The 27,692-nt window shown below is 37.5% G+C and overlaps 1 protein-coding gene and 1 pseudogene across 1 annotated transcript in view; one reads left to right on the plus strand and one right to left on the minus strand.

The window, feature by feature from the left end:
- The window catches only part of LOC134372946 (zinc finger protein 208-like), a 563,224-nt gene that overhangs the window by 482,852 nt on the left and 52,680 nt on the right, over positions 1–27,692 (plus strand).
- Positions 876–27,686, minus strand: LOC134371659 (zinc finger protein 347-like; annotated as a pseudogene).

A 27,692-nucleotide genomic window follows, 5' to 3' on the forward strand; every position in this document is an offset into this window, starting at 1 on the left:
GTCTAATAACATATTACTCACTTCTTATACAATCCCATCTCCTAAGGTCTTGGTTTGCTCATGTTCAGTTTGTAGAGCTTTTCTTTCCTATAACCTACGTACAGTACCTTTCTGTGAGGAGAAGAGCACTCTGAACACATTAAGCATGAGGACTTACATCATAGTTTTACAGTATTCTCTATCCCTCCTCTCTGCTCTCTAAAGTCAGACAATATTTAGTTGTAATAGGCAGAGTTCTTCTCCTTCAAATACCTACAGTAGAAATGACACTCACCAAATAAAATAGGCCCTTTCCTCTGGCTGATTTTTCTCCAGGGAGCACCATGAAAGACCTGTAAACATGCATAATATAAACAAATCTTCAAGTTCAGGTTGAAAGTCATAAATGTCCCTGTACTGGCCAACTGTCAAAAAAAAAAAAAAAAAAAAAAAGTAGCCTATTCAAGAAATCTCAAGTAATTGAATAAAATATTTTATAACCTGAAGTTAATTGGCCATTTCCAAATGTCCTGGTACCTTTGATATGTATTACGTTATGAACATTAACATAGTTTGTTTTGTAATTGTCCTGTAGTATGTAATATCAGAAGTTGATCTTAGACAACTAGGGACTGAATTATTCCTTGTATAAATGTTCTGATAATCCACAATTTTGATCCTTGGGTAATAGCCTCAGCATGCACATTACATTTTTGTGATTTTGTCAAAAATGTGTATTTTGATGTCTATTGAGTTGTGAAACCTGGATAAAGCCTTTGCCACATAAATTAAAGTTATATGATTTTTCTTTAGCACGAACTCTCTGATCTAGATTAATTATTGCTTGAACTCATGATGAAGGGTCTGCTATACTCATAGCCCTTGTAAAGATTCTTTCAAGAATGAATTCTCCAGTGTTCAGTGAGGAGTGAATTGTGACAGAAGACCTTGCCACACTCACTGTATTTGTAAGGTTTCTCTCCAGCATGGATTATCTGATATATAATGAGTTTTTGACACATACTAAATGACTTGCCACATTTGTAAAGTTTCTCTCCAATATGGATTATCTGATGTCTAGTGAGTTTTGAATGCATAGTAAATGATTTGCCACACTGATTGCATTTGTAAGATTTCTCTCCCATATGGATCATGTGATGGGTAGTTAGGTTGAAACGCACACTAAATGATTTGCTACATTCATCACACTTGTATTCTCTCCAGTATAAATTCTCTGATGACTTTCAAGGTGAGATTTATAACTAAAGACCTTGCCACATTTGTTATATTTGTAAGGTTTCTCTCCAGTATGAATTATCTTATGACTTATAAGGTTTGAAGTTTGAAGACTTTACCACATTCATCACATTTATAAGGTTTCTCTCCAGTATGAATTCTCTGATGAACTGCCAGGCTTGAAGACTGACCAAAGACCTTGCCACATTCATTACATTTGTAAGGTTTCAGCCCAGTATGGATTATCCAATGTCTAATGAGATTTCGGTGCATACTAAGTGACTTTCCACATTCACTACATTTGTAAGGTTTCTCTCCAGTATGGACTCTGGTGGTGATGTACTAGGTTTGATTTTTGACTAAAGACCTTGCCACATGTATCACATCTGTATCATTTTTCTCTGCTGTGAGTAATCTGATGTATATTGAGATGTAAGCCATGATTAAAGGCCTTGTCATGCTCATTACATTTGTAAGGTATTCCTATTGTTTTCCATCTGTTCTTGTGTGAATAATGAAGAATAGATGATATCAGTTCCATATTTATTAGAAACATGGGTTTTGACAGTGGTAGGTAAAACTGAGAAATTATTGTTGATACACTTCTGAACTTCATTGTATTTGTAAATTTTCCCTTCAGCTTGACATAGCTACAGTTCAGGCAAATGCAGCTGTTGGCTTAATCTAATTATATTGAAAAATATACATTTAATTATATTGAAAATATAATTAATTTAATTACATTGAAAATATAATTAATTTAATTATATTGAAAATATACATTTTTTTTTTTTTTAAATTTTATTTTGTCGATATACATTGTAGCTGATTAATGCTCCCCATCACCAAAACCTCCCTCCCTTCTCCCTCCCCCCCCTCCCCCCCAACAATGTCCTTTCTGTTTGTTTGTTGTATCAACTTCAAATAATTGTGGTTGTTATATCTTCTTCCTCCCCGCCCCCCGGTTTGTGTGTGTATGTGTGTATGTGTGTGTGTGAATTTATATATTAATTTTTAGCTCCCTCCAATAAGTGAGAACATGTGGTATTTCTCTTTCTGTGCCTGACTTGTTTCACTTAATATAATTCTCTCAAGGTCCATCCATGTTGTTGCAAATGGCAGTATTTCATTCGTTTTTATAGCTGAGTAGTATTCCATTGTGTAGATGTACCACATTTTCCGTATCCACTCATCTGATGATGGGCATTTGGGCTGGTTCCAACTCTTGGCTATTGTAAAGAGTGCTGCGATGAACATTGGGGAACAGGTATACCTTCGACTTGATGATTTCCATTCCTCTGGGTATATTCCCAACAGTGGGATGGCTGGGTCGTATGGTAGATCTATTTGCAATTGTTTAAGGAACCTCCATACCATTTTCCATAGAGGCTGCACCATTTTGCAGTCCCACCAACAATGAATGAGAGTTCCTTTTTCTCCGCAGCCTCGCCAGCATTTATCGTTCATAGTCTTTTGGATTTTAGCCATCCTAACTGGGGTTAGATGGTATCTCAATGTGGTTTTGATTTGCATTTCCCGGATGCTGAGTGATGTTGAGCATTTTTTCATATGTCTGTTAGCCATTTGTATATCTTCCTTAGAGAAATGCCTACTTAGCTCTTTTGCCCATTTTTTAATTGGGTTGCTTGTTTTCTTCTTGTAAAGTTGTTTGAGTTCCTTATATATTCTGGATATTAATCCTTTGTCAGATGTATATTTTGCAAATATTTTCTCCCACTCTGTTGGTTGTCTTTTAACTCTTTTAATTGTTTCTTTTGCTGTGCAGAAGCTTTTTAGTTTGATATAATCCCATTTGTTTATTTTTCCTTTGGTTGCCCGTGCTTTTGGTGTCGTATTCATGAAGTCTGTGCCCAGTCCTATTTCCTGAAGTGTTTCCCCTATGTTTTCTTTAAGAAGTTTTATTGTCTCAGGGTGTATATTTAAATCCTTAATCCATTTTGAGTTGATTTTAGTATACGGTGAGAGGTATGGATCTAGTTTCATTCTCCTGCATATCGATATCCAGTTATCCCAGCACCACTTGCTGAAGAGGCAGTCCCTTCCCCAGTGAATAGGTTTGGTGCCTTTGTCAAAGATCAGATGGCAGTAAGTGTGTGGGTTGATTTCTGGATTCTCTATTCTATTCCATTGGTCAGTGTGTCTGTTTTTATGCCAGTACCATACTGTTTTGGTTATTATAGCTTTGTAGTATAGCTTAAAGTCAGGTAGTGTTATGCCTCCAGCTTTATTTTTTTTGCTCAGCATTGCTTTGGCTATTCGTGGTCTTTTATTGTTCCATATAAATGTCTGAATAGTTTTTTCCATTTCTGAGAAAAATGTCTTTGGAATTTTGATGGGGATTGCATTGAATTTGTATATCACTTTGGGTAGTATGGACATTTTCACTATGTTGATTCTTCCAATCCAAGAGCATGGAATATCTTTCCATCTTCTTGTATCCTCTCTAATTTCTCTCAGCAGTGGTTTGTAGTTCTCGTTATAGAGATTTTTCACCTCCTTGGTTAACTCAATTCCTAAGTATTTTATTTTTTTGGTGGCTATTGTAAATGGGCAGGCTTTCTTGATTTCTCCTTCTGCATGTTCACTATTGGAGAAAAGAAATGCTACTGATTTTTGTGTGTTGATTTTGTATCCTGCTACTGTGCTGAAATCATTTATCAATTCCAACAGTTTTTTTGTAGAGGTTTTAGGCTGTTCGATATATAGGATCATGTCATCTGCAAACAGGGACAGTTTGACTTCATCTTTTCCAATCTGGATGCCCTTTATTTCCTTCTCTTCTCTGATTGCTCTGGCTAGTACTTCCAACACTATGTTGAATAGGAGTGGTGAGAGTGGGCATCCTTGTCTAGTGCCTGTTCTTAAAGGAAAAGCTTTCAGCTTTTCCCCATTCAGGATGATATTGGCAGTGGGTTTGGCATATATGGCTTTAATTATGTTGAGATACTTTCCCTCTATACCTAACTTATAGAGGGTCTTTGTCATGAATGAGTGCTGAACTTTATCAAATGCTTTTTCAGCATCTATAGAGATGATCATATGGTCCTTGTGTTTGACTTTATTAATATGGTGTATCACATTTATTGATTTGCGTATGTTGAACCAACCTTGCATCCCTGGGATGAATCCCACTTGATCGTGATGAATAATTTTTCGTATGTGTTGCTGTATTCTGTTTGCTAGTATTTTAGTGAGGATTTTTGCATCTATATTCATCAAGGATATCGGCCTGTAGTTTTCTTTTTTGGTTATATCTTTACCTGGTTTTGGTATCAGGATGATGTTTGCTTCATAGAATGAGTTTGGGAGATTTGCGTCCGTTTCAATCTTTTGGAATAGTTTGTAAAGAATCGGTGTCAATTCCTCTTTGAATGTTTGGTAAAATTCTGCTGTGAATCCATCTGGTCCTGGGCTTTTCTTTGTTGGGAGCCTTCTGATAACAGCTTCCATCTCCTTTATTGTTATTGGTCTGTTCAAATTTTCTACGTCTTCACGGTTCAGTTTTGGGAGCTTGTGTGTGTCCAGAAATTTATCCATTTCCTCCAGATTTTCAAATTTGTTGGCGTATAGTTGTTTATAGTAGTCTCGAATGATTCCTTGTATTTCAGATGAATCAGTTGTAATATCGCCTTTTTCATTTCTAATTTTTGTTATTTGAGTCTTCTCTCTTCTTTTTTTTGTTAGCCATGCTAATGGTTTGTCAATTTTATTTATCTTTTCAAAAAACCAACTTTTTGATTCGTTGATCTTTTGAATTGTTTTTTGGTTTTCAATTTCATTCAGTTCTGCTCTGATCTTAATGATTTCTTTCCGTCTGCTAACTTTAGGATTGGATTGTTCTTGTTTTTCTAGTTCTTTAAGGTGAAGTGTTAGGTTGTTCACTTGCCATCTTTCCATTCTTCTGAAGTGAGCATTTAATGCAATAAATTTTCCCCTCAATACTGCTTTTGCAGTATCCCACAGGTTTTGGTATGATGTATCATTGTTTTCATTAGTTTCAATAAACTTTTTGATTTCCTGCTTGATTTCTTCTTGGACCCATATGTCATTAAGTAGAATGCTGTTTAATTTCCATGTGTTTGTATAGTTTCCAGAGTTTTGTTTGTTATTAATTTCTAGTTTTAATCCATTGTGGTCTGAGAAGATACATGGGATAATTCCAATTTTTTTGAAAAAAAAAATTTATTTGTAAATTTTCCCTTCAGCTTGACATAGCTACAGTTCAGGCAAATGCAGCTGTTGGCTTAATCTAATTATATTGAAAAATATACATTTAATTATATTGAAAATATAATTAATTTAATTACATTGAAAATATAATTAATTTAATTATATTGAAAATATACATTTTTAATAGGCTTCTTTCCCACATTCTTTCTATCATGCTGGTCTCTTCTAACAATAAGGTTTTCCTTTGGGGTCATAGGCACTCTGCTGTAACTTCTTTCTTTATCACTCCACTGACATGCAAAGTTATGTATATTTCTCTGGATTTTCCTGAAGCAAAATCTTTGCTGTCATGGCTTTCATGTCTTTCCAATGTCACTTTGTGAAATATTTCTCCTGTATTACTTATCCCTTTTGTTCGTAATTAAGAAATATTTCACATTGAAATATATAATATTAAAAAGTTTTAAATAAATAAAATAAATATATAATATTACACAAAAGTATTATTCATATTGAACACAGCTATAAACTTTCCCAACCACAATCTTCACAAAAGGAATAAAAGTCATTAATAAAGAGAAGATGGACAACCTATGACCAAAACACTCACATTACAGAAACACATGCTAGCACTGAAAGAAGGAGTATTTTTCTCCTGTGACCCCAAAGTACACACCAAGTAGCAGAAAACATATCGCTGTCTCATAATTTGTCGGGTCCGCCGCTGGCCGACCGGAACAGCCCTAGCCTCGTTCCTTTTGGTGGGTGAGCAAACGGCCCTGGGATTCCTCTTTCCCTCCTGTCCCCTTTGGAAGGAGACAGGGGAAGAGAGCCGTGAAGAGAGGTGAGCACAGCCACCGGCCCCAAACCAGCCTGGTTAAAGGACACTCAGACGCGGTGGGGGTTCTGTCAAGCAGTTCCGTTTATTACCACACAAGCACTTGCTTTTAAAGGCAAATGGGGAAGGGAGGTTTTTTTACATAATCTTATCAGCTTCAAGGTCAAGGGCATGCATCCTGTCTCAATGCCTAGCTATTGCAACTACGCAGTGTTCACGAGCGCAGAAGCACGATTTGGCCAATAAGGGCTAAGGCAAGGTTCCCGCAGACACTCCCACCCTACTTCCTCCCAGCGCCCTCTTAGGCTGCCACTTTAATACACCCTCGTGGGCCCATAATGGCGCCGCTTGTAATGTCACTTAAGGTGGTGTTAGTTTTTAAAGCCTGACAACAATTATATTGAAAAGTATACATGTTTAGAGCATATTTACTATGTACATATAAATGCTAATGCATTGTGCGATATATATTGTGTAATGGCAAATAATCTACAAATCTACAAATACTTATGTGATAAAGTAAATAAATGGTAATTCTGAATTGTGAAACAGTAATAGCACTGGGAAAATGAGAAAAAAATTAATGAATACAAAGAGTCAAAAAATACAATATTTTAAAACGAAAGTCAAGGGTTGGGATCACTATATCAGCCAGTTGCAAAAACAAAACAAAATTAAAAAATCCCCAATATTTTTCTGAATACTTGTTATGAAAATATATCTACTCAACACAGACCAGGCATTTTGTGACATTTACAAGTGGTACATGTCAGTTATATTGAATAATATATGCTGAAAAACCATCATCTGTAAATCCTAATAAAAATTAATGAATAAAACATTGTAGTGACCCATGATAAAACCGACAAGCAAGTAATTAGTAACCACATTTACACAAAGTTATGGTCTCTGGAATTCTAAACAATTCTCTCAAGAAAAAAAGACAGAACTTCTATTTCAAAATCAGCACGATATGAGAACTGGAATATATGTTAAGATCACTGACTTTTGTTGTATGAGGTCAGGTAAATATATAGCATTATAAAGAATAAGATAGGGTAACAAAGTCAGAAATGACAATTATGATTTCAGGCCTGCAGTCATGTAACAGCTAGTCAATAGAGAAATTCCCTATACCGCCCTTTAATTATCTAGCTTATTGGCCATAAAATACAAAATAGAGTTCGTACTTTGAAAATTTATTAGCTGAGATTTGGAGCAAATTAAAAAATAAAAACCACAAAATATAATGCAGGCTCTGTGGTCTGAATGTTTGTGTTGACTAAAACTTCTATGTTGAGGTCCTATTCTCCAAAGGGATGTTATTGCAGGTGGGGCTTTTGGGAGATAATTAGGACTAGAGGGTGGAATATGCATAAATAGAATCATTGCCCTTATAAGAAGAGACACAACAAAGCTTGTTTCCTCTCTCTCTTCTACCATGTTGGGACAAGCCAGAAGATGGTAGGGCTAACCCAGGAAGAGGATCCACACCAGAAATTGATTTGGCTGGCACCTTGATCTTGAACTTCCCAGCCTCTGGATTTGTGAGAAATCCATTTCTGTGGATTACGCCTCTCAGTCTATAGTATTTTTTATGGCACAATGAATTGAATAAGACAGGAAAGGGCCATCTCATAAGAAACATAGAAGGTTGAGAAATCTTATTAAGCAAAGGAACTTTTGAGCCCATTGTGTAAAACTTTCAATATACTAAGCCATCTAACAGCTCTAACTTGTTTTTAAAACCTTGAGGTAAATTACCATTATTTTTCAAAAAAAGGCAGCAGGTTCACAGTGTTCATGTGTCTAACCCCAATTGGCATTGAAAGTAAATGAGAGAAACAATCTGATCCTGGTCTGCGGGCTCAGAAAACATGATTGTAAGCACAACTGTCTCTCAGGCAGTTCAGAAAACATCTGGTAATAAAAAAAGCAAGAGACATAGAAAGAAACACTTGAAGAGAGATACGATAGCTAAGCCATGCTGCTAATGGTGTTACTCAGCCATCCCGCATGGAGAATGGTAGATGAGTCATCACCCTCTGCATGTGTTAATACAGGCAGCACCTACCATGTGAGTGGGATGCTGCCTTACATAGAGCAGGGTGGAGGTTGAGAGAATCTTGTGAAAATTTGGATATTCAGGAGTACAAAATTAATGTGCTAGGAAGTAGCAGATAGTCCATCCAGATCAAGTTACCATGTGAGAAAGGAAAAGGCAAGGAAGAAGGAAGGGCCAGAGCGGAAGACGGGTAATAATACGCATATGGGACCAGACATTGTACACACAATTTTGTGAAAATATAATGGGACTAGGGGAATCAAAATTCTGACTTTGGAAGGAAAGAGCAACTGATTCAGCAAGCAGTATAATACAGACCCACAATTAAATACAGGAATGACACTATGGACGTGGTACAAGAATGGAAGAGATTTTAAAGGGAGGCAGTATGATGATATAGGAAGAAAAAAGTTTTACATCTGTTAAAATATTTGCTATGAAATTTTTCAAGTTGAATATTCCATGAATTCTATTTCTAGGCATTTATTCAACAATATCCTACATACAGATTCGAGAAAATATGCACATGAATGTTCTTAGGATAACAATGCAAGCAAAAACCTAGAAATGGCCATCAAGAGGAGATGCATCAATTCCTTCTGTGCACACACAGAGAGGCAATGCAAGTTTTTATCAAGACTACAGCAATTTAGGGGGCCACGGGTGCAAAATGATGATCTTCTGGCTGGGTAGACTGAGATTGCTTTGGAGAAACAAGACTAGCAGGAGGTTCTTGCCAAGAATGGAACTTGATCACATTAGAAAAAAACTAAAGTCACTTACAAAAATATTAATTATATTATGTTTTAAAAAATAACTGAACAATTTCGGCATGTTAAAATTTTACAGGTAACTCTCCTTGTTTTTTATATAAAAATAATAGTGTCTCTTCTGTTGGCGCCTGTATTATTGAAAATCACATCACTGAACCTCTTAAAACAATCTCTGGATTAAGAGATGTGAGCAGTGATGTCAGCAAGATCACAAACTAGGAATCCCTATGGTCTCATTATCCCATAGAAAAATTGACTTAACAACAATGCATGGCCCAAATTATCTTTGAGATATTAGACTTTGGGCTAAGTCTACAAACCAGTAAAGAAGCTGCATCACCCAAACAGACACCTGACTGATACAGAATTTAACCAAAAAGAGTAAGGAAGTTTGTGGAAATTTGTTCCTCCATGCTGACCTCCCTCCAACACAGTGCAGTGTGTCTCCCTCACTATTTTCTTCTTGGGAAGGAACAAAAGAGTAAAACTTCCGTCACCATTTTGGCTTGTCTGATATCTGCATGAAGGACTTGTATGACTGCGATTATTGAATGGGAAACGGCATAGTCTGTGCATCAGATCAGATGCTACTGAAAATATAAGGGCAGTCTGTGATGGGTTATATCAGTGCAGGTTCTGCAATGCCAAGATAGTCAGGGTGAGGAGAGGTGGGCAGAGAGATCACGGGCAGTTAAATACAACAGAAATTGAAGGATTCTGAGAAGAAGCAGGGATCAGTCTTCTGGGGAAAATAAATTTGTAAGCAGCCACATTTACTGAAGGAAAAGCACATATACAATGTGAGGGAATAAATAACCCCTGAAATGGGCCGATTAGTTCAGGTATTTCTCCTGCATGAAGCTAGTTCATAAACACTGGGAGAAGTGGCAGTTTTTTAAATGCCCAGATCACAACAAAAGATTACAAGTTCTACAAAAAGACAGCGAAGGATTGCCAAATAAAAAGCATAATATAACTCTCCAGAAAGTGACCCTACAAAAACACAGTCCTCTAAATTACTTTTAAAAAATTTGAAACAATTTTCTTAAAGATACAGAGATAGAGAACAAAATGAAATCAGGAAAAAAGTGTATGATCAAAATGGAAATATCAAAAAAGAGACAAATTATAAAAATGAACCAGACTGAAATTGAGGAACTGGAATACAATCAATGAATTAAATATTTTGCTAGAGTAATTTAAGAGCCAAATAAATGAGGCAAAAGAAAGAATAAGCAATCTTAAAGACAGGTTATTGAAAATAATTAAGCCTGCAGAACAAAATGAAAAATATAAAGACAAGCAAACAGAGACTAACAGCCTTTTGAGGAAGCATCAAGCATAACAATACATACATCATGGCAGTCCCACAAAGAGAATAGAGAGGTTCAGAGTGGTCACGTGAGGAAATAATGGCCAAAAATTTCCATATTTGGAGAAAGAAATGAATATACAGGGTCAAGAAGTTCAATCAATTCCAACTAGAATGAACCAAAAGTGACAAATATAGAGACACAGTATAAACAAATAATCAAAACTCAAAAACAAAGACAGGATTTTAGGAAGAGCTAGAAAAAAAAGACTAGTCACTTATAGGAAAACTGGATAAGATTATCTACATTTCTCAGCAGAAACCTAGCAGTACAGAAGGCAGTAGGATATGTTCAAAGTGCTGAAAGAAAAAAATTGTCAACCAAGAACACTATGTTTAGCAAAGTTAGGCTTCAAAAATAAAGAAAAAATTTAGAGACATGTATTATATAACATGCAGGAAATCACTGAGAGTAGATTTCAAGTGTTTCCACCATAAAAACATCATAAACATGTGGGATAATGCATATGTTAATTAGCTCAATTTAGTTATTCCACATTGTATACATATTTCAAAATGTGATGTTGTACAACTTAAATATAAGATAAAAGATTTTTAAATACCTGGAAAAATTAAATTAAAAAAAGAAAGAAAATTAGACATTCCCACATAAAAAGGAGCTGAGGGAATTTATCAGCATCTAGACCTGCCCTGGATGAAATCCTAATGAGAGTCCTTGATGTTGAAATGAAATGATGCCAGAAAGTAACTCCAATCCATAGAAAAATATGAACTTCTCCAGTAAAGGTAAATAAATGGACAAATATAGAAAACTGTATTATTGTACTTTTAATTCATAATTCAAATTTTACTTATTTCCTAGGACTTAAAAAGCAAAGAATAAAAAAACCCACAAAAACTATGTGTCAATGGGAAGACAACAGGTATAGAAGTAATGACTGATATTGATAACATGAAGGGGGTCACCAAGGTCAAGGGTTTGGATCCTCATACTGGCCAGCAGCCAAAAAAATAAAAAATGAAAAAAATAATATGGAGGGAGAAAAGAGCTGTAAAGTAGTAGTTGTTGTACGTGGTTGAAGTTGCATTTTAATCAGTTTAATATAGAATATTATAAGTTCAAGATTTTTTATGTACGTACAATGGTAACCATAAACAACATACTGATAGGGTATACACACAAAAAAATTGATGGGCATCAAAGTATATCACTACAAAAAATATCATGAAAACAAAAGAAAACACTCAGAAAGAAATGAAGAACAACAACAACAAAAAACTATAAGAAATAAAGATAATATGTAATGAAATGGCAATAGTAAGGTCTTCCCCGTCTGTAAATGGTTTCACTCTGCAACCATGTGCCACAGATTGCATGAATGGAGAAGAAAAGGGGATCTAAGTACATGCTGTATACAAGAGAATCACTTTAGTTGTAAGGACACACACAGGCTGAAATGGAAAGGATGAAAAAAGATATACCATGTAAACAGTAACTAAAAGAGAGGAGAGGTGGCTATACCAATGTCAAACGGAATAGACTTTAAGTCAAAAACAATTATAAGAGACAAAGAGAAACATTATAAAATTAGAAATGGGTCAATTCACTAAGAAGTTACAACAATTACAAATATGTATGCAACAATAACCAGAGCTCATAAATGTATAATGCAAACACTGGCAGAATTCAAGAGAGAAATAGAGAGCTCCACCACAATGGCAGGAATAAGGGATTATGAAGAAAAGGGAAAAAAGACCTTGAAGACATTTCAGAGATCTTGGAGGCTGTGTCCTCCATTACAGGCACAGAAGCCTAAGGAGACAGAATGGTCTCGGGGAACAGGCCTGAGGTGCCCTCCATGGGCTCTCTGCCCAGGGACACCTTGGGAAGTTCCTTCTAGCACCAGCACACTGGGTGCTTTGACTGCTCCAGCTGTGGCTAAATTGGCCCCAGGTGTGCCTGGACCCACAGTTTTGGAAGGTACAAGCTAGAAGCCTTGGTGGCATCCACATGGTGTTAGGTCTACAGGCTCTCAAGAAGCCAGAGCTGTGAAGGCTTGGGAGCCTCCACCCTGATTTCAAAGGAGGTATGGAAAAGCCTGGAGACAATGGAAGAGATCTGTCACAGGGTGGAGTCACCACACAGCCTTCATTGAGCAATGCTGAGCGGAGAGGTGGGGCCTTGAAGAGTTGATTAAGTTAATATCTTAATGGTGGTTGTGGGCATGGCTTTGAGGGCTTTAAAAGGAGAGTACATGAGGAGCTCTCTCTCTCTCTGCTTCTGCCGTCTCACAATGTGTCACTGAAGCCACGACCAAGGAAGACCCTCACCAGATGTGTTCCATGGACTCAGGACTTCCCAGCCTCAGAAACTGTAAGCAATAAACTTCATTTTCTTATTAATTGCCCAGTCCAAGTATTTTGTTAAAAGCAACAAAATTAGACAAATTCAGACTTTAAACCCTCCTTTCAATAATGGATTAAAAACAGACAGAAGATCAGTAAGGAAATAGAAGACATAAACACTAGTATAGACCAAATGGACCCAACAGATTTATAAAGAACACAAAATATAAACAGCAGAGTACAATTTTTTCTCAAGTAAACATGGAACAATCTCAAGAATAGAACTCATGTTAAGACACAATACAAGTTTTAAAATATCTAATAAGATTGAAATCATACAAAATATTATTTCCCAACATAATGGAATAAAACTGAATATAATAGCAGAAGGGAAACTATAACATCCACAGATAAGTGCAAATAAAAGAATACCCAATGGGTTAAAGAAGATATCACAAAGGAAATTAGAAAAATCTTGAGATAATGGAAAAGGAAAATACAGCATGTCAGAACTCATAGGACAGAAAGAAAACAGTGTTAATAGGGAAATTTATAACCATAAATATTTATATTAAAATAGAATAAACATCTCAAATCTACAACCTAACTTTATTTTACAATAAAGTAGAAAAAGAACAACAAACTAAACACAGAGATAGCAGAAAGGAAGAAATAATAAACAATGGGTGAGAGACAAATAAAATAGAGAATAGAAAGGTACTAGAGAAAGTCATAAAACTAAGTAAGAGTTGATACTTTGAAAACATCAAGGAAATTGACAAATCTTTAGCTAGATTAACTGAGAAAAACCAAAAAAAAAAAAAAAAAAACCCAACAAAAACCCAAAACCAAAAAATGAGAGAGAAAACATTATATCATATCTTGTGCAAATAAACAAAGAAATGAAGATGAAATAGGTATATTTCTAGAAACACACAACTTACCAAGACTGAAGCATAAAGAAATAGAAACAGTGAACTTGACCCATAAAAAATTGCTCAAAATAACTAATCATCAGAGAAATGTAAATTAAAACTACAATGAGATACCATCTCACTCCAGTTAGAATGGCTATTATCAGCAAGACAGAAAGTAACAAATGCTGTCAAGAATGCACACAAAAGGGAACCCTTCCACATTGTTAGTGGGAATGTAGACTGGTACAGTGATTGTGCAAAACAATATGGAGTTTTCTCAGAGGACAGAAAATAGACCTATCTTATGACACAGCTATCCGACTAGCGGTTATATACCCAGAGGAAATGAAATCAATATACCAAAAAGACTATTGCACTCCCATGTTCATCACAATGCTATTCACAATAGCCGAGAGATGGAATCACCCTAAATGCCCATCAATGGATGAAAGGTTCAAAACAAATGTGATATATATACACAATGAAATACTATTCAGCTATAAAAAGATATATATCCTATCATTTGCAGCAACATGGATGGAACTGGAAACCATCATGTTATTAAAGTAAGTCAGGCACAGAAAGACAAATACCTCATGATCTCACTCACATGTAGAATCTAAAAAAACCAAAAAAACCCCCCAAAATCCTCATAGAAATAGTGATCATAATAACGGTTACCAGAAGCAGGGAGGGAGAGGGTGTGGGGAAGGAGAAGTGGTGGACTAATGAGTACAATACTATGATATCTACCCTAAGTGAATCATTGTTTAGTATATGCATGTATTGAAATAACACACTGTACCCCACAAAAATGTACAAATAAATATTAAAATAAAATTAAATCAAACTTTAAAAAAAGAAAGAAAAAGTGAATTTGTACGGAAATTATATTAGTAATCTAAAACCTCCCAAAAAGACAAGTCTTGGACCAGATGGCTTCAGTGTAGAATTCTAACATGCATTTAAAGAAGAATTAAAATCAATCCTCTTCAAGCTCTTCCATAAAACCAAACAGGAGAGAAGATTTCAAAACACCTTCGATGTGGCTAACATTAACTTGACAGCAAAGCCAGGCAAAGACACAGCAAAAAAAACTATAAAATAATATCCCTGATAAATCAGTGACAAAAATTCTCTACAAACCATACCAGCAAACTGAATTAAGTGACACATTAAAAGAATCATAAACCATATCCACATAGAATTTATTCTTGGAATGCAATGATGGTGCAACATATAAATATCAATTCATGTAAAATCCATATTAACCGAATAAAGAAAAAACAAACACATGGTCATCCCACTTGATGAAGCAAAAACGTTTTTAAAAACTCAACAGTCTTTGATGACAAAAACACTTAACACAGTAGAATTATAAGAAATCTGAAATTCAACATAATAGAGGCCATATAAGAAAAGCCACAGCTAATATCATAATTAATGTTGAAAGCCTGAAACCTTTGATTCTAAGATGAGAAGTCAGATCAGGAAGCCTGCTTTCTCTATTTGTATTCAGCGTAGTACTGGAATCCTAGGCAGAGTAATTACTCAAGAAAAAGAAATAAAAGGCATCCTCTGGAGAGGGCTCTGTAGAGGGAGAAGTAGAATGATCTCTGTTCATCAATGACATAACCTTTTTTTTTTTTCTCACCGCTATACAAATGAGGAGACATAAACTTATACATAGAAAACACTCAGGATTCCATAAAAAAACTATTAGAACTAATGAGGAAATTCAGTCATGTTTCAAGATACTAAAAGTATAAAAAAAATCAGTTACATTTATATATGCTAACAACAAATAACCTGAGAAAGAAATTAAGAAAATAATTCTGTCTATGATAACATCAAAAATAATTAAATACTTTTGAATAAGCTCTAAAAGGAGGAGGAACCTACAACAAATTTAACATGTTTGAACAAAGGTTTGTTGATGAGAATGAACAATGACACACACAAGATGGCATTCATAAAAGTTTAGTCAAAAGCCTCATACACATGTGAACTTTAACAATGTTCTCCCTAGGAGAAATTCCTACACCACTAATTGTTGACTCAAAGAAGATAACTATCAGTGGTCAAATTGTCACAGAGCCCTGACAGATACTTGTAACACTCCTGGAAAACCAGATTGACAAGTGGAAACACTTATCATTCAGGCTCTCCTGATACTTTCTATCTCAATATGCTGGGACAGGCTGACAACTCCACTCAGCGGCTTTAAGAGGCACTTCGGTGTGTAGAAGGATAATATTCAAACATATTCATCAAAGTATTAGCCTTCAAAATCTTTCTGTGGGCCGAGCCCGTGGCGCACTTGGTAGAGTGCTGCGCTGGCAGCGCGGCGACGCTCCCGCCGTGGGTTCGGATCCTATATAGGACTGGCTGAGTGCCGGTCACGAAAAAAACGACCAAAAAAAAAAAAAAAAAAAATCTTTCTGTTATTATGTAAACCCACTCTATAAGACAGTCCACAAAAAGATACTCATGAACTAAATGTGGGTTATCCCAGGAGACAAAACAAAGATAACATGTCAGACCCTAGGAATAAAGGAAAATATAACATATTTGGGTCAAATATTGGGATCTTGATACAGGACTCTGTGCTATGCTCACATACCCCACTTTAAGAGCCTGAAAGACTGAGATATGATCCTGATGTAGGACTGGAGATCAAAGACATGAGCTTTCTGTCAACTGTTTTTACAATCTCAGAAGATCCAACCCACTCCCCTATTACACACATTGATGAAGTGCGTCAAAAACAGAACAGAAGAAAGGCCTGAGAGACCCAAGAAGGCAGAGAGGACTTTAGACAGCTCCACCCAGTTTCTGAGGCCCCAGACTCAAAGGAAGAGTAGCCATCTTCTGACTAGGTCTTGCAAGCACAGGAAATGGGATGAAATATGAATAGGTCTAGGTATCAGGACTACTGATGCCTCATCTCTGATCCATCTAAGAGGCAAATTGAGTGTCAGAAGGAATAAAGCACAGAAGGAGCGACTAAGGGAGAAGGGGTTCCTTATTAAATGGACCTACCCACACCCTTCAGAGTCAAGGAACCAGTAAGTTCACAGAATCCAGATGACATAGTGTTGTCTATCATGACAAGGACTTTGCATATTTTTCTATTAGACCCGTGGTACCAGTGGAGAGTGAAAAGATAAACTTTCACACATCTACAAAGCAGAGTGATAAGTGAAGAAAAAGAAAAATTTCCTTTTAGAGCACACAGAAAACAAACTTGTTTTTCCACTAACCTCTCCCACTTGCATAGGATTTTCCAAACACTATCTAATGGTGTGGCTTCCTCTCTGCCTATCTGAGCTCTTACCTGGGTTCATACCATTGACACGTCCTGTTGTTTTTTGGTTTCTTGCGATTTTCACTTGTCTCTCTACAGTCCAGGACTCTATCCCATGCTCCAGCATGGAGATGATACTCAGGTCAGGAAGAGTTTCCTGCTTATAAAACAAAAACTAAAACAAAAACATAAACAAAACAAAACTATGATGTGTTTTTGCTTTTCCAGAATCCTAGCCCTTTGTTTGGACAAGGAGAATGGAAATTACAGATGGACCTGTGAATATATTTCATAAATTCATCCACTGATTGCCTCCTTCTGAATGCTTAGGGAACACTATAATATGCAGACATCTCATTCTCTTCCAAAAACTACTGAGTCAAAAGAGAAGAGGCAGGAAACAAGGAACTGGATATTATAAATGTCTGCTATAAGGTTTTATGCATATTTCAGCTCTAGAAGTACCACTGACGTATTACAAAGGTTGCAGAACCCTTAAAGAGAGGGAATGGATAATGTCCAGATGCCGCATTATGGAGCTTTTCATTTCAGAGTCAGTACAGCATGCAAGTCTCCCAAGAGGTACACAGGGGAAAATGCAAAGATACACAAGGGCAAATCCCTACTTCACTGTTTTTTAAAATTTTTATTGAATCAAAATTGATTATACATATTTTTGGGGTTCAACATTGAGATAATGCTGATTAAGTCAATATTACTAGTATATATATTGTTACAAATTGTAATTATTCTTTATGACCCTTGTCCAATCTCTCCACATCCTCCTCTCCCTCCCCACTCCCATCTAATTACCCTAGATTTCTTCTCTCCTTCTGAAAGAATAATGATTACTCTGTTGATATGTTGCCTAGACGATATGTCCAATGCTGAGAGGTATGATCAGGTCCCCCAATATTATCATAGAGCAGATGCTTCTTCTGTCACTCTGAAATGGGCTTTGTGGAGAGAGACATCCTCTTCTTTTCTTTATCTCTACCAGTGACTCTCCTTGTGTCAATGCACTCCAGTGACTGGTGGACCATCTGTGTGGAGGTTGTGGCATCTAGCCGCTTTTGCAGCAGACATAGTTATTGTGGTGGCTGTGGTGGGCCACCTACATGGAGGTGATGTTTTTGGCATGCTCCTTGGTGCTGGCAGTGTGCCTGATTGTGGAGAGTGTCAGGTCCCCAGCTCCATACCTGAGGTCCCCAGGCGGGTCCCAAGGTGCTGGTGTGGTGTGCCTGGTTGTGGGAGGGGGGTCCAGTCCTGGCTCCATATCTTGGGTCCCCAGGTGGGCCCCGAAGCACTGGCACAGTGTGCTTAGCTGTGGGAGGGGGGTCCAGTCCCCTTCTCCATGGCGCTGCCATGGTGTGCCTGGTTTTGGGAGGCGGGTCTGGTCCCTGACTCCATGTCCTGGGCCAGGCCCCCAGGTGGGGTCCCGAGGTGCTGGTGGTGGTGTGAGTGGTTGTGGGTGGGGGTCTATTCCCTGGCTCCATGTCTCATGTCCCCTGGTGATCCCCAAGGTGCTGGTGGTGTGCCTGGGCTGGAACTAATTTTTTGTCCTTTTTTACTTCTAAAATGGAGGAACTTCCTGTGGGAACCAGTACTTGAGCTGTGTGGTTGAGCTAAAATGCTGCTTTGCTGCTGTTTCCCTAGGGAAGGCTTTTTGTGCAGCTCGGGGATTAATGGTTGATCTTATAGGTACTTCTGGATCTCCAGAGACTGGGTGCACCTGGGTTGTGTAGAAACTCTGATCTGGGCCTGAGTCTTTTCATCAAACTGCACCCCATGCAACTCTGCCTTCCCGATCAGTCTCCTCTGAATAGTCCTGCGCTGATTGGAGGGTGGGTCAGCTGTCCTTGCTGTGTCCCCGTGTTCTCCCTATAGGCCCATCTCCCCCACCGACAAGCTCCAAACACTTCCCATGGGATGGGCCCTGCCCTGGTCCCTTGTGATGACTCACCAGCCTTCGAACATCTCCCCTTTTACAGCTGTTCTGGCTCCTCGCTCCTGTGTGGGTCCACGGAAACCCTGTTAGTGGTCTTGCTGTCTTGAGGGCCACCAAGGCCGTCTTCTCCCCTGCTGCCTCCAAGTAACTCCCTCTGAAGGGCACAGCTGTGGCTTCTGCCGGCTCCTGCTCCATGAGCTCAGTAGTTGCAGTCTTAAAGTGGCCATGGCCCAAAATGCTCTGAGCAGTTTTTTTCTTTCTCTCATCTTGGTTTCTCCTGCCTTCATAATAAACTCAGTAGGTCTCTCCTTCTCTTCCCCTGAGCTCCTGCGGCCCCAGCTTGGCTGATGTTACATTTTTATAGTTGTAAATTGGTTGATTTGTGGGAGAGAGTGATGCTGGGGACCATCTATTTCGCCATCTTGACCAGAACTCGCAAATCCCTACTTCTGGAGAGAAGTTATCCTCACCCAGGGAGACCAGGTTCCCGTAATTCTCCAACATGATATCCCTGTACAAAGCTCTCTGAGCAGGGTCCAGGCATTTCTACTCCTCCAGAGAGAATTCTATGTCCACATCCCTGAATGTCAAGCCTCCCTAAAATGAAAAACACATTTTACCAAAGGGTTTTAGAGAGTGTTATCATCTTCACCAAAATTAGAACAGGAGAGAATTTGTTTTTTTAGTTTGCGTGCGTGCGTGTGTGTGTGTGCGTGTGCGTGTGCGTGTGCGTGTGTGTGTGTGTGTCTGTGTCTGGCTAGTAAGGGGTTCTGAACCCATGACCTTGGTGTTACCAGTACCACCCTCTCCCACGTGAGCTAACTGGCCAGCATGAGAATGGTAAGTGTTGATTTGACTGATGTGAGTGACAGATCCATGTTTAGGTATTTTTGAGCAAGTTACCTCTCCCTAATTACATTTTGTTATACTTTTTCATAACGGATTACGGTGTTCTCTAAATCAATGTGGATTTCTCATTTATGTGGATAAGACAAGAAATATGCAAATGGAAAGTCAACACCAGTTTACCTCTATAGAGGTGTTAGACATTATGTTTGACACTCCAAGTGATTTTCTCTAGATGAGCTAGAATATGAGTGTCATCTTCAGAAATGACAAAGTCCACAGTAGCTTTAAAGAAAGGAACGTTCAACTGTACTGTGATGATGAGAGCAGCAGCCATGTCCGAAGTGTTTGAACACTTCCCATGTGCTAACAGTTATTCGAAATGCTGTAGATGTACTAAGTCATAACATCCCATGAGAGAAAGATTTGGTCAAAGAGCTAAAAATGGCAGAGTAAGTGCCAGAACCCAGGTGTCTGGGATTTAGAATTGCACATAAAGAAACAATAATCTGTTCAACAACAGATACAATATCAAAGGGTATCAGAGAGAGGTTCATGTAATGGAGAAAATGTGAAATATGTTCAAGCATAAGAACATGGAACATCGTAAAAGGTCATTGTATGCACACACATGCATGCACATAACTATGCTTACTACTATTACCTCTTTAACATGATAGTGTAGAACAAATCAGACTACAGAAATATTTAAGATATAATTCCAACTATTACCATATTTCAAATGATTATGTTTCTTTGATAAAAACAATGGGCTTGTGCATCCATGCACTCATGCACACACACCACATATACAAACACATAAACTGAATAAGAGGAGTTGTTCCTCAATGGCGTATAATTTTTATGATATTTTTCAACATCATTTTTGCTCATGTGCTTTTCAGCATTTTGGGACAATAAAAATGTAGAAATTGTACTTATTTGGTGTAAACATTATTGCACATTAAGCTCTCAAAATGAGGATTGGCCATCAGCTAACATATGGATATGTATAAGTACCATTTTATTCATTTAAATTTAGACATTTAGGCATTAACAAAAGCAGATAGGAGTTTATTAATTCATTCCACTGGTAAAACTATGACACAAGATTTAAAAATTTATTAGTATTATACACCAATTTAACAGAGTAAGAGCAAAAAAAAATCACAGTAGTAGATACTTGAAAAAATTATTGAATAATTAGAAATCAAGAGAAAAATAAAATTTGAAAGAAAACCAAAAACCTGATATTAAGCAAAAACATTTCACTAATAATCATGGTCAGCTGTAAACACTGGATGCTTGAGGAGAGACTAGTACCAGAGGGAAAAGTTGGGAAATAGGATGGGAGAGTATGAAAAGCTGAATCTCTTCACACTAACAGATGACATAATCACAAGCTAGAAAAATAATGTTATTTACATTTGAAAACTAATAACAATATGGTGAAAACACTCTTCCTTCTTTAGCATATGCAATTTTAAAAAGAACACACACACATACATAAGAGGCATCCTCATTTCCATTAGCAAATATACCATGGCACCTAATTAAAAGGCATTTCCAGACCTATGTAAGGAAATTACAAAGTAATGTCAGCAAGATAGAGTAACAGGAAGCCCCAGGCCCTATTCCCCCATGGCAACACAGATTACTCTACAATATACAAACTTCCTTTGTGAGAAATTGAGAAAGCACATAAATGTTGGCATACCACAGACAAAGGCAAAGTCAGACCCATGGAAACCCAGTAGAAAAATTCTTGGTGCCCATTCACCAGAGCCCCTGACCATGGCACAACATGGTGTCATTTTGAGGAAACGACTAATTCTGAATTTCATACAGAGAGGAGAAATATGGAACATACATCCAACATTCTGATTTTTCAAGGTATGGCCTCATAGACAGGTTTCTGTCTTGCTTGAACATAAGCACTGAAAGTAACAGGCACCAGGTCAGGGACCTCTGGGAACAAAGTACATCAATAAAAAATGGTTTCTGAAGTAACACAGGAAGACACAAGGAAAAGATCTATGCAACAGCTAGACACCAGAGAGGTGATCTAGGCTCAAGAGAGTTTACAGAATAGCAGGCAAGAGGACTTCCTGAGTAGAAACTGGCAAACCTCTTCAGTTATGAGATTACAAGCAAAATCCCAGTGAGAACACATGCCCAGAAAAGCTTGAGAGGACTCCAGAATCTCTAGCCAGGCTGATTTGAAACTGTTCTCCCTGAATCAAGCCAGACATCAAAAACTGGAAGATATAACCCTGAGGTCACAGGTTTGGATCACTGTATGAGCCAGAGATCAAAAACAAACAAATGAACAAAAAGGAAGGAAGGAAGGAAGGAAGGAAGGAAGGAAGGAAGGAAGGAAGGAAGGAAGGAAGGAAGGAAGGAAGGAAGGAAGGAAGGAAAGGAAGGAAGGAAGGAAGGAAGGGAAAGGAAGGAAAAGGAAGGAAGGAAGGAAGGAAGAAAGAAAGAAAGAAAGAAAGAAAGAAAGAAAGAAAGAAAGAAAGAAAGAAAGAAAAGTGAAACTCAGAGAGCTGGTTGATTTTTGAAATGCTGAAGTCCCAACAGAATATAATAAGACACACAAAGAAAATAGGAAACATGGCCCATATGAAGAAACAAATTTAATGATTACAAACTGACAAAAAACCCAGAGATTTATAAATAACCAAAGAATTCAAAGTAAGAGTAATGAGAATGCTCAATGAATTAAAATAAAGCACACATAAACAACTTTATGCTATCATGAAAACAATGCATGAACAAAATGAGAATATCAAGAAAAAGAGAGACACTAAGAAGAAGAGCCATACAAATTCTGGAGCTCAAAAATACAGTAATTGAAATGAAAATCTCAATAGAGGGGCTCAAAAATTGACTTCCCAGGCAAAAGAATCTGTGTACAAGAAACGGAGCAAAAGAAAAAAAAAGAAAAAGAGAGCCTAAGGGACTTATTAAACATCATCAAGGGTAACATCACTCACATATGAGAGTCCAAGATGAAGGTGAAAGAAAGAAAGGGAAAAGAGCCTATTTGAATAAATCATGGCTAGAAACTTCTGAAATCTCAAAAGGCACATAAACATACAAATTCAAGAAGCTTAAGGAAATCCAACTAGAATAAATCTAAGTCACCCACACCAAAACTTATCACAATCAGATTGTCACAAGTCAGAGAGAAAGGAAGAATCTTGACAACAGCAAGAGAAAAGCTAACTGTCACTCAAGAGGGAGTCCCTGATACTATCAGGAGTTTCTCAGCATAAAAACCTTAGGACCTAAAATGGAGTAGGATAATATATTCAAAGTGCTAGAAAAAAACAACTGGCAACTAAAACGTGGGAAAACTGTCCTTCAAAAAAGGTAAATTATGTCTTCCCCAGATATATTTAAAAAATAGATAAATTATGTCTTTCACCAGATATACAAAATCTTCATTATCACTAGATCTGCTGTGATGGTTTAAATGATTGTGCCCCCTTCCTCCAATACATATGCTGAAATCTTAACCTCTAAGGTGATGGTATTAAGAGGTAGGGCCTTAAAATTAATATATAAATTCACACACACACACACACACACACACACACACACAAACGGGGGGGGAAGAAGATATAACAACCACAATTACTTGAAGTTGATAGGACAAGCAAACAGAAAGGACATTTTGGGGGGGGAGAGGGGGAGGGAGAAGGGAGGGAGGTTTTGGTGATGGGGAGCTGTCCGAACCCAGGTCTCTTGGGTTTTTCTGGAGGCTTTATTACACAGGCATAATTAACTAAATCATTGGCCACTAGATTGCCTTAACCTTCAGCACTTCTGATATATCTATATCTATCTGTATACTTGTGACTGGCCAGTATGAGGATCAAAACTCTTGACCTTGTCATGTGCATATATATATGTATTGGTTTTTATCCATGGTTCCTGGCTACCTTCTCCTGTCATCCTTTTACTTGCTCCTTTTTCTCCCCAAGGCAGGACTCTAGTCTTCCCCTATCTTTCTGTCTTAAAGCTGGCCAGAAAGAAATATTCTGACCTACCCTTGTGTGATTGTAGGCCATAACACCTTGTCACCTGGGAGCCCCATATCCGTGAGGGCACTAGCATAGGGTTTGCCTATTCCAAAGAACTCACCTGGAGGTCCAATGGGTAGAGACATTGGTTTTTTTTTTTTTTTATACTTATGAGTGGTACTGAAGTGGTGGTCAGTAAGAAAAATCTGCATCACCACAGAGTACATACAACAGTTATATAGTGAACAGATCAGAGTAGGGGTGTAAATCATTTTCAGGCTTACTTTCAGACCCTCACCCAGCTCACATAACTCAGAGCATGGAAGAGATCTGGCTGAGTAAATAAGTTAATCTACTTGCTACTCTCCTCGTGCCAGAGTGCTAGTTCATTTACTTAGGGTCCCCACTCCCTCCAGCCTTCTATTTGTTCTTAAAGGGGATGTGACTTTCCTTGGATAATTACCTTGGCCAGAGGTAGTCTCCTAGGGGGGAGGGGGAAACTTGGTATGCACGGGGAGGGGGGAATAGGGCTATGTCCAGCATTTACCTTACACACCTCATTTCAGAAAAGGTCATGCCCCATTTCTGAGAGAAAGGAATGCTGCACAGAGAGTTTAAAAAGAATGTGAACAAACAGGCCTTGCTGGATTTCCCAACTCAGTCTATCAGTATTAGTTCATACCCTTTTTGTCCCATCACATTTCCACATGGTTGTCCATACTTCGGTCATGCCTATGCAATGAAGCCTCCTTAAAAACCCTAAAGGACAGAGTTCAGGGAGCTTCTGGAGAGCTGAACACATGATGGTTCCTGGAGGGTGGTACACCCAGAGAGGGAAGCTCTGAGCCCCTTCCCCCATACCTTGCCCTATGTATCTCCTCATCTGTATTGTTTATAATAAACTGGCAAAGTAAAGTAAGTGTTTCTGTGAGTTCTAGAGTTCTCTGAGACACTCTTATCAAATTAATCAAAACCTAAGAGGGGCATACAGGAACTCAAACTTGAAGCCAGTTGGTCAGAAATTCTGGATGCCCAGATTTGCAAATGGTATCTGAAGTGGGCACAGTCATGGAAGGCTCCTGTGTTGATTGTGGTGAGAGTAGAGGAAAAACAGCAAATTTGTGTGTCCACTCACCTTCCAACAATGAGACCAGAAACAGATGGCTTCACTGCATAAATTCTATCCAATATTTAAAGAATTAACAGCAATCTTCTTCAAACTCTTCTAATAATGTGAAGAGGGAACACTAGAAAAATTATTCTAGAAGACCACCATAACTCTGATACAAAATTCAAGCACAGATTCTAGAACAAAATACTACTAATAATAATAACAAAATAATACTAATAAAATAATAGGACAATATCCCTGATAAATACTAATAAAAAAAATCCTCGACAAAATATTAGCAAAACAAATTTTACAGCATGTTCAAAAGATTATCTACTAAGCTAGAGGGATTAACTCCTGAAAGGCAAAGTTGCTCAACACAAGGAAGTCAATCAATATAACATGCCACATTAACATAATGAATGATAAAAATAATTTGATCATATAGACTAAGAGAAAAAATTTGCAAATCATATATCTGAGAGGAACTATTATCCAGAATATATAGGGGCTTCTACAAGTGGATAACAAAAACAACTGACCAAAAAAAGAGCAAAGAAGTTGAATAGACATTACTTTTACTACGAAGATAAACAAATGCCCAACAAGCATATGAAGGAATATGGTTCAGCACTGAAAAGGAAGGAGCCTAGGGCTGGCTGGTTAGCTCAGCTAGAGCATGGCTTTGTAACAACAAGGTCAAGTGTTTGGTTTCCAGTACTGGCCAGCTGCCAAAATAAATAATCAATCAATCAATAAATAAATAAACAAATAAATAAATAAAAAGGAAGAAAATCCTATTACATGCTACCACATTGCTAAACCTCAAGGACCTTAAGCTAAGGAAATAAGCCAGTTGCAAAAGGGCAAATACTGTGTGATTGCACTCATATGAACAAAGTAGTCAAAATCATAAAAATGGAAAGATGGTTAAGAATGGATGTGGAAAGGGAAGAAGGAAAATTCGTGCTTAGTGGGTTTCAGTTTTCCAAGATAAAAAAGTTCTAGAAATCTGTTGCACAAAAATGTGAATATGCCCAACACTACATAACAGCAAAACAAAACAAATTTTACTGTAAGATATAAAGACATGATCAAAGACTGACAAGCCCGATTCTTATTGCAAGATGTGATGACACAAAGACCTCTTTGACTATGAACTTCAGAGTGATTCAAAGGAAATATGTGGGATTTCAATACAATCTATGTCATGCCAAAGGAGAACCAACATAATTTTGTAAAGAAAAAGAAAATGGAAAAGTTTGCTAAACTCCATATGAGCCTCTTATGATATATACTGCCTGAAACGTTAAAATAAATCAAGTAAAAAAACCTGCAACAAGATCTATACAAGAATCCAACCTAAAGAGAGATGTAAACAGAATATTAAACAATAAAACATTAGGTCGAAATGAAACACAGTATTTCATAATCATGCGCAAAACTAGGCCTGCCAAAGCAAGATGAAACAAGCAAAAAATGACGGCATAAAAAAAAAAAAAAAGTTTCACACTAAAAAAAAGTAAACCTCAAAAAAACCAAAAATCCCCCAAACACACATCACAGTAGGTATAAAGAACTAAACTACAGAATATAAAATAGCTCCTAAAACACATAGAAAGAAAATTCAGGAAAGTATGAAAATCCATCTGATACAGACATTTCCACAAGTTAATAAAACCTACTCAGACTCCCTTTGAATTGGAAAATGGAAATACAAAAGGTGGTCATTTTACCCAGACAGTCAAAGCATAAAAAGAACAGAGTAGCAAAATAGGAAATGCACTGTCCTTGATGAAGCAACACTCTTCCAGTCGCCCAACCTGGAGGTACCCTCAGACATCTCTAGAGAGGTCAGCATGCTCAGAGGCAGTGACTGCGGCATTTTTTATAATAGTGAAAAATTGTGAAAGACCTACGTGTTTTCATTCAGAGAATGCTCTAACAAGGATGACAAAGAGCCGGCTATCCATATTTCCTAAGATGAACACATGTAAAGTTTCAAAACTTGCAGGATAAAATATAAGAAAATATTCACTGAAGAATTTTTTAAAAAAATCTCTGAATGATGTATAAATACATTTGTACAAGACCTGTGCTCACCCTCACCACAGAACTGACAAAAGTGGTTCCCCCACTGAGATGTGATGGAGGGTGAATGACTTGACAGCAAAGGGGATGTTTTATGTCTTTGTGACTAAGCTGCACGTTTGCTTGGAGTTTTACTGTAAAAAAAATACATCGTGTGATGTTTAAAAAAAAAATTTAATAAAGAGTTGGAACAAGGATATAGTTCTATCCTCCCTAATGACAAAGAAGTTCTGTTCAGATGTCTGAGCAAAATTAAAATGATTTTTAACCTAAAACACCTGCTGCACAAGCATCCCTGCAGGAACAACACAAGTCTCCATGGGATGAAAGCGCTGAGGATTGTTTAAAGAATATTCTGTGGTTAGATATTTAATCTGATTTCACATATCAAAATCAATGATAGAATACAACATCCCTTATCACTGATGTCTGTATCTCAGCTTTTCCATTCCATTCCCAGTTTAGCTTCAAATGTATTGAAAGTCAGGTGTAAAAGATTTCCCTTTATTGGTCTCCTTTCCCAGAATTTGCCAGTATTTGTGCACATTAATATCTGACTTCCATGTGCAGCTCCTCTAACCGTGGTCTACCGAGAGCTGACAGTGCATCCACATGTGAGCTCTAAACAACTGCTGCCGCCCAACAGCACTGACACCATGGGGCCCACACCCCATCTCCAA

Source organism: Cynocephalus volans, chromosome 3 (assembly GCF_027409185.1).
Source record: "Cynocephalus volans isolate mCynVol1 chromosome 3, mCynVol1.pri, whole genome shotgun sequence".
Lineage (NCBI taxonomy): Eukaryota > Metazoa > Chordata > Mammalia > Dermoptera > Cynocephalidae > Cynocephalus > Cynocephalus volans.